At 44.6% G+C, this 15,212-nt stretch overlaps 1 long non-coding RNA gene across 1 annotated transcript; it reads right to left on the bottom strand.

The window, feature by feature from the left end:
* Nucleotides 1-1,490: 1,490 nt before the first annotated feature.
* Nucleotides 1,491-5,389, bottom strand: LOC111560093. Its single transcript, XR_002741614.2, has 3 exons — nucleotides 5,147-5,389; nucleotides 4,660-4,790; nucleotides 1,491-1,848 (listed from the first exon to the last, which is right to left on the bottom strand). It is a non-coding gene; the product is annotated as an uncharacterized LOC111560093 (long non-coding RNA).
* Between the last annotated feature and the right edge of the window lie 9,823 nt (nucleotides 5,390-15,212).

Raw genomic sequence — 15,212 nt, 5'->3', positions numbered from 1 at the left:
CTCTCGCGAGAGGAGGAGGGACCCCGGGGCCGTGCGCGCCGTGCGCATTGGCTGGGCAGGTGCCTGGACACCCCCTCGCCGTCCCCCTCCTCGGCAGAGGGCAACCGGGGCGAAGGCGCTTCCGGGAGGCAGGGGTGGGCCGGGGGCTGTGCCTTCGGCTTGGGACGTTTAAAGGGCAAATTCATGTTATCTGTCCCGGCGAGCGGAGGGAACACCATGTCTCCGCAGCATGTGGGCCGCTGTATTTATAGCACAAGGAGGCTTAGGCTGGGGCCGACCTGGGGACCGACGCCTCAAGCAGGGCTTGCTTTAACCTCGGGCCTGCACGGGACCCGCTCCTAGCCAAGGGATTTCAGGCTGGGTTTTTTTTTTCCCCCCCTTCCTCCTAACGGTTTCCCTCACCAGGCTCACTGCTTGGATTTGGGCCCCTTCGGAGTTGCGTGCTCTCGAAAATAAATCAAGATCCTCCAAAATAAATGCTAACGTCGCTTGATGCTGTGATTACCTCATAATCTGGCAACCTGCCGAATCCCCTCTTCCCTCCATTCAGTCATTCAATCATTGATCCTACCATGAAATACTTACGTCCTGGCATTCAATGCCACCAGGAAAGGTCGAGTGCAGGGAGGACTCCAAGAACGGGGGCCTTACAGGACACTTCTTTTGAAAATCCCTTAAGGGCTTAATGTGCTGTTTTGCTGTCAACGGAATCTCAGGACATTTTCTGGGCAGAATGTTCTCAGGCAGCTGTCGGCTTCTTGAGGGTCACTGCTGTTAGCCTTTCCATTGGAGTTGCTGGGTGAGTGTGGTATCGAGTAAGAGAAGGTCGAATCCTTGACTGTATTTGCCCCTTTTTAATAGGCACCTGGGACATATGCTCTCTAGTCTTAGGAAACTGATTGCAACTTCGTGTCGGGTTGTTGGTTTTTTTTTTTTAATGTATTACTATGAACTTTGATTTTCCTTTATTTTTTTTTTTGTAGGCCGTTCATATAATCATGCAGGTTTTCAAATACAGCTGTTCCTTCCCCTAGAATGATTGCAATTGGCTTTTAACTGTAAACGCTTCACTCAAGTTTCTTCCCATGTTTGTGCATTTGACAAAGTTTATGCATTTTTTCACAAGCTTGCTGATGAATGCAGACCTCATGTTAGGTAATTGAACTCAGCTGTGTGACGCCCTGGGTATGGAAACTTCAGTAGAGAGAGGTCACTGGTTGGGTGCCGGGACCACAAAGGGTATGCATTTATCTGAGGTCGGGCAGGCTAGAGTCCAGAAATCTAGGTGAGCAGTATGAAGGCAAGCAAATGCACGTTTACCAAGGTCAGAGCAGGCAGAAGGTTAAGAATTCAGCATAAACGGAAAAGCCATTTATGCATTCATTCAACAGTCACGCGCATTTATCGTGTACCAGGAACAAAGTTTGGCCCTGTGCATTTACTATGAGATGGTTCAGTCTCCCAAGAAACTAACAGTTTAGCAGTGGACATATTTATCCCTTGTTGAGCTTTGTTACAGCTTTACATACAGATTTTCATGGATCAACAAAATGCACATAATAGTGTACTGCGTTCCATTCTGCTAACATTGAGCAGTTGCCTAAACCATTTTCCTTATGCGTCAGAGATGTTTCTTATTTTCACTATGAAAAATAATGCTGTTACATACTTGCACAAAGTTCATTTTCCCCTTTGTGATTTTTCCTTCTCTTTTCTCCTTCCTAAAGTGGAACAGATTAAATGCCTTAAAAGATTTTTAGCTCTTGCTACATATTGAGAAGTTGCTCTTCAGAAATAATGCAGCCCACCAGCAGGGTCAATGGGTTATGGATCCTCCTCCAACACTGTCTTAAAAAAAAAAGCATCTTTTAGTTATTTGTGCCATTTAATTAGTTCTAATTTGCACATCTTTGCTATGGAACTGCACATACTCCATGTGATTCCATTTAGTTTGTCAGGGTTTTCCTTTTGTATAAATTTTTTTAATTAAAAAATTTTTAACCTTTTTTTTTACTTTATTTATTTATTTATTTATTTATTTATTTATTTATTTATTTATTTATAATTTACATCCAAGTTAGTTAACATACAGTGCAATAATGATTTCAGCAGTAGATTCCATAATGCCCCTTACCCATTTAGCCCATCCCCACTCCCACACCCCCTCCAGGAACCCTCTGTTCTCCATATTTATGAGTCTCTTATGCTTTGTCCCCCTCCCTGTTTTTATATTATTTTTGCTTCCCTTTTGTGTAAATTTTTAATCTTTGGTGACTGCCTATGGCGTGAAAGCAGAGTATGTATCTGTATTTATAATTCTTTATATATTTGGAGCAATAAATATGTGTTGAGCAGTGTTCATTTTGTTTTCTTTGATACTTAAAAAAAATTGTTTTAATGTTTATTTTTGAGAGAGAGAAACAGAGAGTGAGCAGGAGAGGGGCTGAGAGAGAGGGAGACACAGAATCCCAAGCAGGCTGCAGGCTCTGAGCTGTCAGCACAGAGCCCTACATGGAGCTTGAACCCATGAACTGTGAGATCATGACATCCAACATCGGATGCTTAACCGACTGAGCCACCTAGGCACTTTGATTTACTTTTTTTTTCTTTTGATACTTTTTATTACATTGATCTAACAGTGCTATATATTTAAATACAAACCGATCCCTGTTACAATGATATACTTCATGTTCTGATATAAATGTATATCTTTTGCAGATTAGTCTATCTGTCCTACTAGCCTATCCTTCTACTTCTTTTGATCTCATCTCATACTATACCGTTCTCAGGTATCCCAACACTAAATCTTAAGTAGATATCTCCTTTTCTCCATTATTTGTCTTAGATTACTAATGCTAGTTTGTCATATATGAAGTTCTTAAGTAGTTTCAATGAATGAAATCACCACATCATGACTTATTTATTTGATCACTGATCTTTAAAAAAATAAGACAACTTATATGTGATTCTACAACCACTTAAAAAACAGAAAGTTTTGTCTGCCTATATGTCTGGATTTGTCTTTCCTATCAAGGTATTCAATTATTTAAATATCACTAGACAATTTTTAATAGATATTAAAATGAAATATTAACATATTCACTCAGGAAGTATTATCATCTTTTTACACTTGATTTTACTAGTCACAGTTTTTTATGTTTTCTAAATGGAAGGTATCGCATTTCTCCTTGGCTTCTGTCCAACTATCCTGTCGTGTCAGGTGACCTATAGCTGGAATCCTTGACAAGAGGTTTTCCACGGCAATTCATACACTGTCCTCTCCCTCCACGGGCTTTCTCAGAAAAGAGAGGCCTCAGATGTCCTCAGGAGCATGAGCTGCCCGCGATCACAAGATCCACGTATCACTTACACAGGCAGGGCAGAGAATGGCACCCAGCAGAACATGTGTCCACCTGCCAGTCCCAGCACTCTGTGGCTTTCTGCCAGCACGAGAATGGGCAAGGTATCTAGGAGATAAGAGAGACAACTCTGCCTTCAAATGTGGCATAGAGTCCTGGAGGCTGGCGGGTGGGGCGACAGGGCTATATAGAAATGACAGCAAGGTATTGAGCTAGTCTCTTTTGAATTTGAATTTGAATTTTTAAATTCATGTTTATTTATTTTATTTTGAGAGATAGAGAGAGAGTGAGCATGAGCAAGGGAGGGGCAGAGAGAGAGAGAGAGAGAGAGAGAGAGAGAGAATCCCAAGCAGGCTCTGCCCCATAAGCACAGAGCCCCCCGTGGAGCTTGATCTCACCAACTGTGAGATCATAACCTGTGCCAAAATCAGGAGTTGGAAGCTTAACCAACTGAGCCACCCAGGCGCCCCATCTTTTTGGCTTTTTTTTTTTTAGTGGAAACTTTAAAGAATCTTTGATATTTTACCAGACTTGGAATAGAGAACGGGAGCTGCTCAAGAGGAAAAGGTACAGGAAATAAAGAAAAACACTTAAGGGTTTGCTGATCGTGGTGATAATGCAATGCCCGTGTGTAGGTATATATCTAAAACTGTTAATAATTAGTACATACCATTACTATTTGTTAATGGTAAATTTCCCCATTAAGCAAAGAGGAATTAATTCTGAGAACGTATTGTTTCGATAGCATAAGACCACATATAAATTTCTGAATTTCACTCAAAAGTATTCACACTGATGCATTGCTTCCAAAAAGGCAAAAGAAAAGAAATGCAATATTTCTCTGCCATTCTTGCTCATTAGCTTATCAAGTGAGAACAATGCCTTAATTAACAAATCCTTTATAACCAGGTGCCATTAAAGTCCTTATCAAAGCACACACAGGGTATTCCTACAAAATGCTTCAACTACTAGTCCCTATTGTAGCTAATGCCAGGGAAAATTATGAAACTACAAAATGTGTCTTTTTTTTTTTTTTAACCCACTGTTCATTCTAGAAGCTTTTTACCCTTTAGTGGTCCACTCCTTAGGGGATGCGTTTTCCTCCTACTCTCCCACACCATAATAGAAATGATCGGAACCATTAGCACCCAATTGATTCACTCATTCATTTACTTTTTTTCTTTTTTCATCTCTCAGCAAACATTATCGGATCCTCACTTCAGACACCCAAAACTTTGTAGGGTACTGGTGATATGAAAATCAGAAAGGTAAGATTGTCAGATGGCAGGAACAGACATACTTGTGGTGTCTACAAGGCCATTCCAGTGCAGGGGGTGACAGGGTCCAACGAGGGCTCCGGTTGTCTTCCCAGGTGAATAACTTTCAATGTGGCACCTCAGAGTTTGTGTTTTTAACAGCGTATGAATGCTTCTGAAACAAAAAGCTTTGTTAGAAAGATTTTAGGCACCATTATTTAAAGGCTATGATTTCTGGGGGCAGAGGAGCCCCGGAATCATAAAATAAATAAATGGCCAGAGGGACTTGTTTTCCTGGAAAGCCCTTATCCCTGGAGAGTTCGCTCACTGGGCTGCTGGAGGCAGGGGAGCCTGGCACCCCACTCCCCCACTAACACAGGCAGATCCCCTCCTTCCTAAAGAAAATTCCATAACTTCTCTCCCCTCCTTACTTTCTCCAAGACTCCAACAAGCATATTCAGTATTTTATGGCGCAAGTGAGCTTAATTGTATGGATAGTAATAATGCCTCCGACTATAAGTATCTATTTACCTTCCACGTGGACACTTCTCGTTTCTGACTTGCATTCTCTGTGAATAAAGCCATTATTCACTGGGAGTTGACTTGATTGATTTTTAAGTACGTTTTCAACTGGCTTCCCTAGTAGTTAGTGTTTCATACAACCTACCAGCTGTGTTTTTTAAAAGTTTTTGTTTGAGTAACCTTCACACCCAACGTGGGGCTTGAATTCGTGACTCCAAGATCAAGAGTCGCTCACTATTCCTACAGAGCCAGCCAGGCACCTCCCCCGCCTTACAAATCATTTAAAAAAAAATTTTTTTTAACGTTTATTTATTTTTGGGACAGAGAGAGACAGAGCGTGAACAGGGGCAGAGAGAGAGGGAGACACAGAATCAGAAGCAGGTTCCAGGCTCTGAGCCATCAGCCCAGAGCCGGACGCGGGGCTTGAACTCATGAACCGCGAGATCGTGACCTGAGCTGAAGTCGGACTCTTAACCGACTGAGCCACCCAGACACCCCCGACAAATCATTTTTAAAAACATTTCAGTGAATTCTGTAAGTCTGTCTCTGACCTGTATACTAAAATGCCATGCCATCTTTTTTATGATTTAGGGGCTCATCTGCTTTCACTTCATTAACAGGACAATCCCTGTTACTATTAAAATCAGTGTTATCAGAGAGGCCATTTTTGCTCTGTACTGTTGAATAACAATATTTTGCTATTTTAACGCATAAGGGTTTTTCCCCCTATATGCTTCTTTTAGCCCATGACCCTTTCTCATGCAGATAGATAGATATTCTGTGTTGTTGCCTCAGAAAAAAGAAAACACTCAGAAAGCAGAGAGAAAATAAAAACAATTCCTGGCATTAAAATTTCCAAAAGAAGAGAAAGATTTCAAGTATAAACAGTAGATTTGGGAGAATACCTAAAGGAAAGTGAATTTTCCTGCCCACCCCATCCTTCTAAAGAGTATATCAAATTTTCCCAAGCCTGGGGAGAAAGGAGGTTATGTTAGAGAGGAAGCAAGGAGCAAGATGTTAGTGGGGGTCCTTGAGAAACAGGGGCTCTGTACTCTCCCCCGCAGCTCAGAGAGGCAGCAAGAAGCAGGAGAGAAAAGGCTGGGTGATGTTTTAGTACGCACGGTCTATCCAAGTAGCATAAGGGAGGAGGTGAACAAATCCCAGCCCCTATCAGTCGGTTAAGCGTCCGACTTCGGCTCAGGTCATGACCTCGTGGTCCCTGAGTTCGAGCCCCGAGTCGGACTCTGTGCTGACAGCTCAGAGCCTGGAGCCTGTTTCCGATTCTGTGTCTCCCTCTTCCTCTGACCCTCCCCCGTTCATGCTCTATCTCTCTCTGTCTCAAAAATAAATAAACGTTAAAAAAAAAAATTATACAAATCCCAGCCCCTGTAGGTTAGTCTCCCAGTGTGAAGGGCCCCAGATAGCCCCCATGAACTTTCTCCTGCCCCAGGAGGTGTGGGAGCAGCAGAATAACATTTTGTACCGAAGGACAACAAGGTTAGCTGAAAACAAGCCAGACCTGAAGAGCTTCATGGTTGGAAATGAGGCAAATGTCGAGTGACCTTGATGGAGCAGTGACGGAAGACCAGAGGTGATAAGGACCTGGCCTCTGATGCCAGCATGGATAGGTGAAGATCAGACCATATGCCCCCCCCTTCCTACCCTTAGTACTACAGAAATCCCTGGAATTTAGATGTAAATCATTGCAAAAAGGGGAGAGAGAAGGGGACCCCAATTGTTTTCACCACTTGGCAGAATGGAGTCTCTTAATAGAGATTAAGTTGCCTCATACAGTTGAGTTTCTAGGCCAGTATTTGTACTTGCTATAGTATTTTCTTCGTTTTAAAAGAAAATATATTGAAGACATATCATAATTTTGGAAATTCTTTACTGTTGCTTGTTCCATCAAGCACATTTATTTAAGAAGGAGATACAGGGGCGCCTGGGTGGCGCAGTCGGTTAAGCGTCCGACTTCACCCAGGTCACGATCTCGCGGTCCGTGAGTTCGAGCCCCGCGTCGGGCTCTGGGCTGATGGCTCAGAGCCTGGAGCCTGTTTCCAATTCTGTGTCTCCCTCTCTCTCTGCCCCTCCCCCGTTCATGCTCTGTCTCTCTCTGTCCCCAAAAAAATAAACATTGAAAAAAAAATTAAAAAAAAAAAAAGAAGGAGATACAGACTTAATTGACAGAAAGTGAGAGAGAGAGAGAGAATGGCGGTAGAGGGACTTCAGGGCTATAACTATAGTTATAGAAAACTATAGTTCTTTTGAAGTTCTATGTAACTCCAGCTTATGCATTATTTAAATGGCTAAACTAAATAGGTACAACTTACTCTTGGAGCATATATGTTCCATGATACGTAAACATAATAGTTGTTCCGTAAATGCTGTTGAATGAATAAGAAATGATGTGCCTCGATTTCTAGTGCAATAGTTCTCAACTTTTGCAGAAGCGGAGCACATGTAACCCGCCATAATTTTTGTGGAGCACTATGAAATATAGGCATATGGAATTTCGTCGTATAAAGTAGGAGTAATTATACTAGCAGAAATATGATTGTAATAATGGTCTGCCATATAAAACTCACAGCCACTTTAATGGTTGGCTTATCAATCTCTCCTTGTAGCTCTAGCAAATTTTCCTTTACGTATTTTAGGCTTTAATTTTAAAGGAATACAAGATTTGAATTGTTATACTTTCCTGGTAAATTTAACTTTTTATCACTAAGTTGTGGTCCTTTTTATCTGCAGTGATGTTTTTGCCTTAAAGTCTTTTCCCTCTAAAGGAACAGGGCAATACCTGCTCTCATTTGGTCTGCATTTTCTTAGTTTATCTTTTTCTAACCCTTTACTCTGAACTATTCTGTGTGTTTTATGTATGTGCCCTGTAAAGCTCTGTATGTTATTTTTTTCCTTAAAAAAAAAAAAAGTTGATACCTTTATTCTTTTAGCTAGAGAGTTTGGATCCATTTCCACTTATCATGACAACGGATATGTTTTAAATTTTATGTTGAAGTCATTGTAGATTCAAAGGAAGTTGCAAAGGAACTACTATACATATTTAAGATTTTTATTTCTGTCACTTTATTTTATGCTTTCTTTTCGTCTTCCTTCTGAACGCTTTTGAAAGTCAACATTTACATTACTTACTTTCCATGACTATCCTACATCAACCATTTTTTATGTTTCTGAGTTACTTACTAAGGTATTCGTAACACCATCATTGTTATTAATTACTTGGGGTGGCTAGTATTTTGTCAGGTTTCAAGATTGCCAAGTTTCCTTTCTTGGCTTATTTTGGCACTGGGCGTCTCTTGGGACCATGAGGCAGGTTATTCACTGCTATGGGAAACACTAAAGTCAAGTTGACAAGGAATTGACCCAGCCCTCAAGTACACACAGCTTGCCATGGAGAAGTTGTGCTCTGGGAGAAAATGATTGAATTTCATAACATTATTCAACGTGGCCACTAGGGGGAGATCACATGTAGCTATTCTCAAAAGAGTACCTATTCGAGGTCTCCAATTTTTACTAAAAACCTGTCAATAGTACACTAAGGAGAAACTAAGGGGGAAAAAAACCCTCCCTACTTTTAAAAAGGCATGCAAGTGAAGTCTCAAAATAGTAGGCAAAAATAATGAAGTCAAAGCAGTGACTGTCATACAGGAAAAGAAAGCAAGACCCAAGTACGTGCCTGCGAGAAGAAACGCACTGTGCACACAGGATACAAATAGGTTAAAAAATAAAAAGATAGGAAAAGATGTAACAGAGAGAGTGTTATCAGGAATGAAAAAGATCATTTTATAAGGAGAAAGGGGTTGGTGTCTCAAGAGGACATAACAATTCTGTATGTTTAAACACAGAGCTTGAAGATACATGAAACAAAAATTGATATAATTGCAAGGAGAAATAGATAAATCCACAATTAGGGTTTGGGAATCCAACATCTCTGTATTCATTTCCTAGGGCTGCTGTAACAAATTTCCACAAACTGGGTGTTTTAACACAGCAGAACTTTATTCTCTCACAGTTCTGGGCGCTAAAAATCCAATATTAAGGTTTAGCAGAATAAAAGATCAGTGTACAAAAATTAACTATTTCTTTTTTTTTTTTAATTTTTAATTATTTATCTCTGAGAGGGAGAGAGACAGAGAGACAGAGAGAGACAGAGTACGAGCAGGCGAGAGGCAGAGAGGGGAGAGGCAGAGAGAGACAGGGAGATACAGAATCCCAAGCAGGCTCCAGGCTCCGAGCTGTCATCACAGAGCCCGAGCCAGGGCTCCAACGCACAAACCCGGGGACCATGACCTAAGCCGAAGTCGGATGCTCAACCGACTGAGCCACCCAGGCGCCCCAACTGGATTTCTACTGGCAAAAAACACTTGGAAATTGAATTAAGAAATAACATTTACAATAGCATCAAATTTTTACTAAATTTACAAAAACATGAAATACTTAGGAATAAATTTGACAAAATAGGTCCAATACAACGCTGATCAAAGTCTGCGCAAGCTCTTTGGGGGGCAGAAATTGACAAACGGATTCTACACTTTACGTGGAAATGCAAAGAACATAGGATGCTAGCCGACTCTCCTGGTAAGGAAAAGATCTCTTTATCCTAATCTTCCGGAAGACGCTGTGTAGACAGGTACACGGTAGTTTTTGCGTTGAGGAAACAGAGACAGCTAGGGGAGGCGGTAGAAAGGGTTTCTGCCTCGGGACCCGCTGCCTGACTCTCCGTCAAGCTTGACTGTTACTTTTCTGATTTATCCAGAGGGGAGCGCAGTGCTTTGTCTTAATACAGAAAGAACGTAGCTACCTGCAGATTAATTCCTTTCTTGCAGGTACCCTCTCCTGCCAGGCCCTTTCTTAGGGCTGAGAGAACCCCGACCTCCGTGCGTCGGCAGGCGCCCCAGGCGCAGTCCCCCACCCGGGCCACCGACCCCGCTGCGCCACCGCTGCGCCCTGCGGCGCCTCCGGGGGTAGCTCGGGCCCTGCGGCGGCAGACACACCCCGGGGCGCGGCGGGGGTCGGTCTCCTCCGCTCAGCCCCGAGCCGCCCGCGTTCGAGGGCTCTTCCCTCGGCTTCCGGAGACGCGCCGCGGGGAGGGCCTGCCGCGTGCCGGGACACAAGTCTCCGGGGACAGCGGCCCAGGCTGCGCGGCTGCGGTGGCGCAGACGAGGGCCCTTGGCCTCGGGGCGGCGGCGGTCGAGGGCAGGCCGGCAAGGGCGCCGGCTGTGATCAGAGCCCTCTGCATTCTCGGTGCCCCCTTCTCAAGCCGCAGCACCCCCAAACCGCCGCCGCGGCAACCCCGAAAGCGGGGCGCGGCCTCGCGCGGGTCCTGCCGGCCGCTGGGTGGGACCGGGCGCGCCCCCTTCCCGCCGGGGACGGTCGCCCTCCGGCTCCGCGGGGAGAGACGACGTCCCGGGCGAGCCCTCCCGGCGCCTCACCCGCCCCAGAGGCGCCTTCGTTCGCTTTGTGAGTCCGCCGCTCCGAAGGCCTCACGCCTCCCGCAGACTGAGTTCAGCGACCGCTTCGCCCTCGGCCTGGGTGGGCGCGTTCGGTTCTCCCGGCCGAGCTGAGGTAGGCGCCCTTTCCTCCCTCCGGAGAGCGACTCTCTGGGCTGCGCGGAGGCCCGTCCGACCTCCCCCCGGCTGGGGCGGGACTGGGACCAGTTCCCCCACCCCCACCCCCACCCCGGGGCCTGCGCTCAGCCTTCGCGGGGGTGCAGCCGTTTAAAGCCCCACCGTTCGCCTGGGTGGCTCAGTGGGTTCAGGCTCAGGTCAGGACCTCACGGTGCGTGGGTTCGAGCCCCGCAGTGGAGGTTCAGTGTCTCCCAATCGCTCTCTGCTCCTCCCCCAGGCTCGCTCGCGCTCTCTCCCAAAAAATAAACGTTAAAAGTGAAAAACAAAACGAACAGCCACACCATTCCTACCTCTGCGTGAGTTTGGTTCATTCAGCAAAGTTTTCGTCCTCGCTCCCTGCCTCCTTCCTGTCTCTTTTTTTAACCACCGCGTACTGCGCTTGACAAGAAGGAAACAAAAATGGCTAAGCCCCTGACCCTGCCTTCAGGGAGCCTACAGTGTAACTCAATGTATCTCCTTTGAAGGATGTCTGCGTTTCAGGGCTCCTGTGTCACTGCGAACTGAAAGGCTCCTTTATCTCCCCACCCACCCTTCCATTCGAGAATTGACCTCCTTCTTGGTTTGTGGGACTTCCAGGCGTTACTTTCTTGCTTGGAGGCCTTTAGGACGTCTCCCTGCTTCCTACAGAATAAAGGCCTAATGCCTCGGCTCCTGGCAGGTGTTCAAAGCCCTCTCACCCCTCCCCGATCTCCAGCCCCATGTAGCTTGCACATGAACTGCCGCGTGGACCCCTGATTTCTTGCATCAAACTATTCGTCCGCTTGAATTCTTTTCCTTCCTTCCTAGCCACCCAATTTGACCTAATTCCTCCTTCTCAACGAAGCGTCCTAAACTGCCTGTTAGAATTGATCTCTCCCTGCTCGGTTTCCCCGTCGCCTTTTTGGTCTACTCTGATGTCTACCGCAGTGCTGTTGTTAAGTCACCTGTCTGACCCCAGGCTCCGGTGCGAGGCCCTGGAGGACAGTGGCCACATCTTTGCTGCGCTCAAGCAGATCTTGTAAGAACGCTTGCTACTTACCGAAGTGACATTGCAGGAATGCACTAAGCCTGCAAATCGGCACAATCTAGGAAACCAGGTTGTCTCCAGCTGTGTCTCCCCACCACCGGGATCATAAAATGGGCACTTTGCAATTCCCCACTCAATCCGATCCGTGCGTGAAGCCTCTCTGCATCAGTTAAGCCCACAAAATACTCTTTGAGGGCCCCAGCTAGGACACGGGATCTGTCTACACCAGCCACGTGAACTGGTCAAGAAGAGAACAGACATGTGGCCCTTGGCGTTGCGCTGGGACCAAGCCGAAGCCACGACAGTTGGCTCTCTCTCTCCTTACCCTGCAAGAGGTAACGGAAAACAATCTATTTAAGTTTCTGGTTGTAGAATGCTCAGTGAGCCGCAGCATTAATCTTTATTAACGTATAGAAACCAGCTTTTCTAATTGTGTAACACTTGGTCATTACAAAGGTCTCTCACTTTATTACAGTTCGTGTCATGCTCACAAATTACTCCACGAGGCAAGTTATTATCTTTGTTTTATGCAGATGTAAGCCAAAGCCGTGAGGGCGAGTAGCTTTGCCCAAGCTTTGCACACAACTGGAAGGCTGCAGGCCTCCTAGTTCCTTATTTCATGCCCTCTCCCGTGCTGGGGGCAACGTAGACATTCCTACAAAGTATTGTGCATGCAGCCATCAAGATAAACACAAAGCTACTCGACCTATTATTCAGGTGATTTTTCAGGTGAAGAAAGGAAAGAAGCACAGGACTTGGAGATTCTGTTGTAACTAAGTTATTTTTCTTTTGTGTAGTTTGAAATATCTGTCAAAATGTTTCAGAGTTCCTTGGGGCACCTGCGTGGCTCAGTCGGGTGAGCATCGGCTCTTGATTTGGGTTCAGGTCATGATCCAGGGTTGTGAGATTGAGCCCCGTGTGGAGCCTGCTTGAGATTCTCTCTCTCTCTCTCTCTCTCTCTCTCTCTCTCTCTCTCTCTCTCTCTCTGCCTCTCTCCCCTGCTTGCACACACTTTCTTTCTCTCTCAAATAAAAAAAATATGCATATTTATATAAATATAAATTTGAGTTCCATTTTAAAAGTGATGAATATAATTTAGAGGCAATAGCTCGCCCAAATCCTAACTACCAAGTGTCACTTTTTTTTTTTCAACGTTTTTATTTATTTTTGGGACAGAGAGAGACAGAGCATGAACGGGGGAGGGGCAGAGAGAGAGAGGGAGACACAGAATCAGAAACAGGCTCCAGGCTCTGAGCCATCAGCCCAGAGCCTGACGCGGGGCTCGAACTCACGGACCGTGAGATCGTGACCTGAGCTGAAGTCGGACGCTTAACCGACTGTGCCACCCAGGCGCCCCAAGTGTCACTTTTGAAGCCAGTTCCTAGAAACAACTCTCTCTAGACTTATGGAACAATGCCATATGTATAAACTCAGCCATATGAAAATGATGATATTTGACTGTTTTTGGCCTCCAAAACTGCAGTTTCATGTGGTTTCACCCAATGGACATATCAGTTTTTTTAGTATACCCTCTTGACCAGGTTTTTTTTTTTTCCTACATATTTATTTGTCTTGGGGGGGTAGGGTGGAGATTTCACTCTGACCTGTCCTAAAAAAATTTTTTTTGTGAAAGGAGCCCTCAGTAATATAAGAAGTCTTTTCTTTTTTTTTTTAAACTTTTAAAAAATGTTTATTTATTTTTGAGACAGAGAGAGACAGAGCATGAACGGGGGAGGGTCAGAGAGAGAGGGAGACACAGAATCTGAAACAGGCTCCAGGCTCTGAGTGGTCAGCCCAGAGCCTGACGCGGGGCTCAAACTCACGGACTGCAAGATCACGACCTGAGCCGAAGTCAGGCCTTAACCGACTGGGCCACCCAGGAGCCCCGAAAAGCCTTTTCATTTTGTGCCTCTCCTTTCCAAGAGGCGCACGTACCGTCCTTCATGCTTGTTATAGGTGGTTACAGGCACGTGCAGCCAGCACAGAGCTCGTACTCGATCCTTAACATATTAATTGAACTGTCTTCCAACTGAAGTTCATTTATGTTTTATAACCTGAAAACAAACGAAACTAAGGGATCATGAAATCTCTTCCACTCTTCCTGCCCCCTCATCATGCACACACATCATAGTTTCCTCTGGTTTCGCTGATGTCTGGTGGTTATCAACACAGCTTCCTTTCAGGGGATCCTTTGAACAGAAGCAATAAAATAAATTGCCCAGATGAATTCACCGTGTTGTGCTTTTCTCTCTAAGCAGCCAAGTGCAAGTTAGTAAAAACAATTGTTCAACCCCATAAATAGTTTTAATAATGACTAAGCCCCCCCAAAAACAGAAAAGTGTCCTCCTGCATGTGACGATACAGTTTAGTATTTGCATTGTGTCTTGGCAACTCGAGGACATTGCTTCCCCTCCTTATCTGTGAAATCTGAATATCTGTGAAGCACCTCATGGTAGTGTGTGTGTGTGTGTGTGTGTATAATTAATACGTGTAAAATACAGGCTTTGGGTAAAGGTTAGTGTCTTCTTGCCTCTTTCCTTCTATGTCTCTCTTATGTGTGGCTAATTCTACCCATATCTTGCTCAGTGTGTGTGTAGTTAAGTCTGTGAGTTAAAAGCTTGATAGCGAGAAATGCTTTCATTACACAAGTAAGATAGGACGGATATGTATTATCCTTATTTTTTCTGATGGGGAAGCTGTGAACAGAGATGGTAAATAATTTGCATAAGGAGAAAATAGAAAAATATATAAAACACTAGCCCTGTTCAGAAATGCGGTAACAGTAACAAATGCACCAAATATCTACTACTGATTCGATTACATAGTATCTAGTGAGTTCTAGAAGCCAAATACAAACAATGTGCCTGGATGGTACAGTTACCCACTTCACAGGCCTCGTGGTTAAGATGTTTCAACCATGACCAAATGCCCGACTAATAGGAAATGCAACAAACCTGAAGTCTATTTTATTCAACAGTGGAGGGGCACCTGGGTGGCTCAGTTGGTTACTGTCCGACTTTGGCTGAGATCATGGTCTCGCGGTTCATGTGTTTGCGCCCCGCGTCGGGCTCTGTGCTGACAGCTCCGAGCCTGGAGCCTGCTTTGGATTCTGTGCCTGGAGCCTGCTTTGGATTCTGTGTCTCCCTCTCTCTGGTCCTTCCCGGCTCATGCTCTGTCTCCCTCTGTCTCTCAATAATAAATAAAGGTTAAAACAATGTCTTAAATAAAATAAAAACACTGGAAAAAGGAATAGCAGAAGGGAAGAAGGAACTAATATTTGGGTTGAACACCTCCTATGCACCATAACGTGTGCCAAATTACACATTACATCTTTTAAATTTCATAATTCTGTGAGATGGGCACCTCCATTCTATAGTTAACAAAGCTGAGGCTCAGAGAAGTTAAATAACTGCCCCCAAATAATTCA

Source organism: Felis catus, chromosome B1 (genome assembly GCF_018350175.1).
Source record: "Felis catus isolate Fca126 chromosome B1, F.catus_Fca126_mat1.0, whole genome shotgun sequence".
Classification (NCBI taxonomy): Eukaryota; Metazoa; Chordata; class Mammalia; order Carnivora; family Felidae; genus Felis; species Felis catus.
Note: the sequence above shows the minus strand (reverse complement) of the source record. Positions and strands in the feature narration are given on the sequence as shown.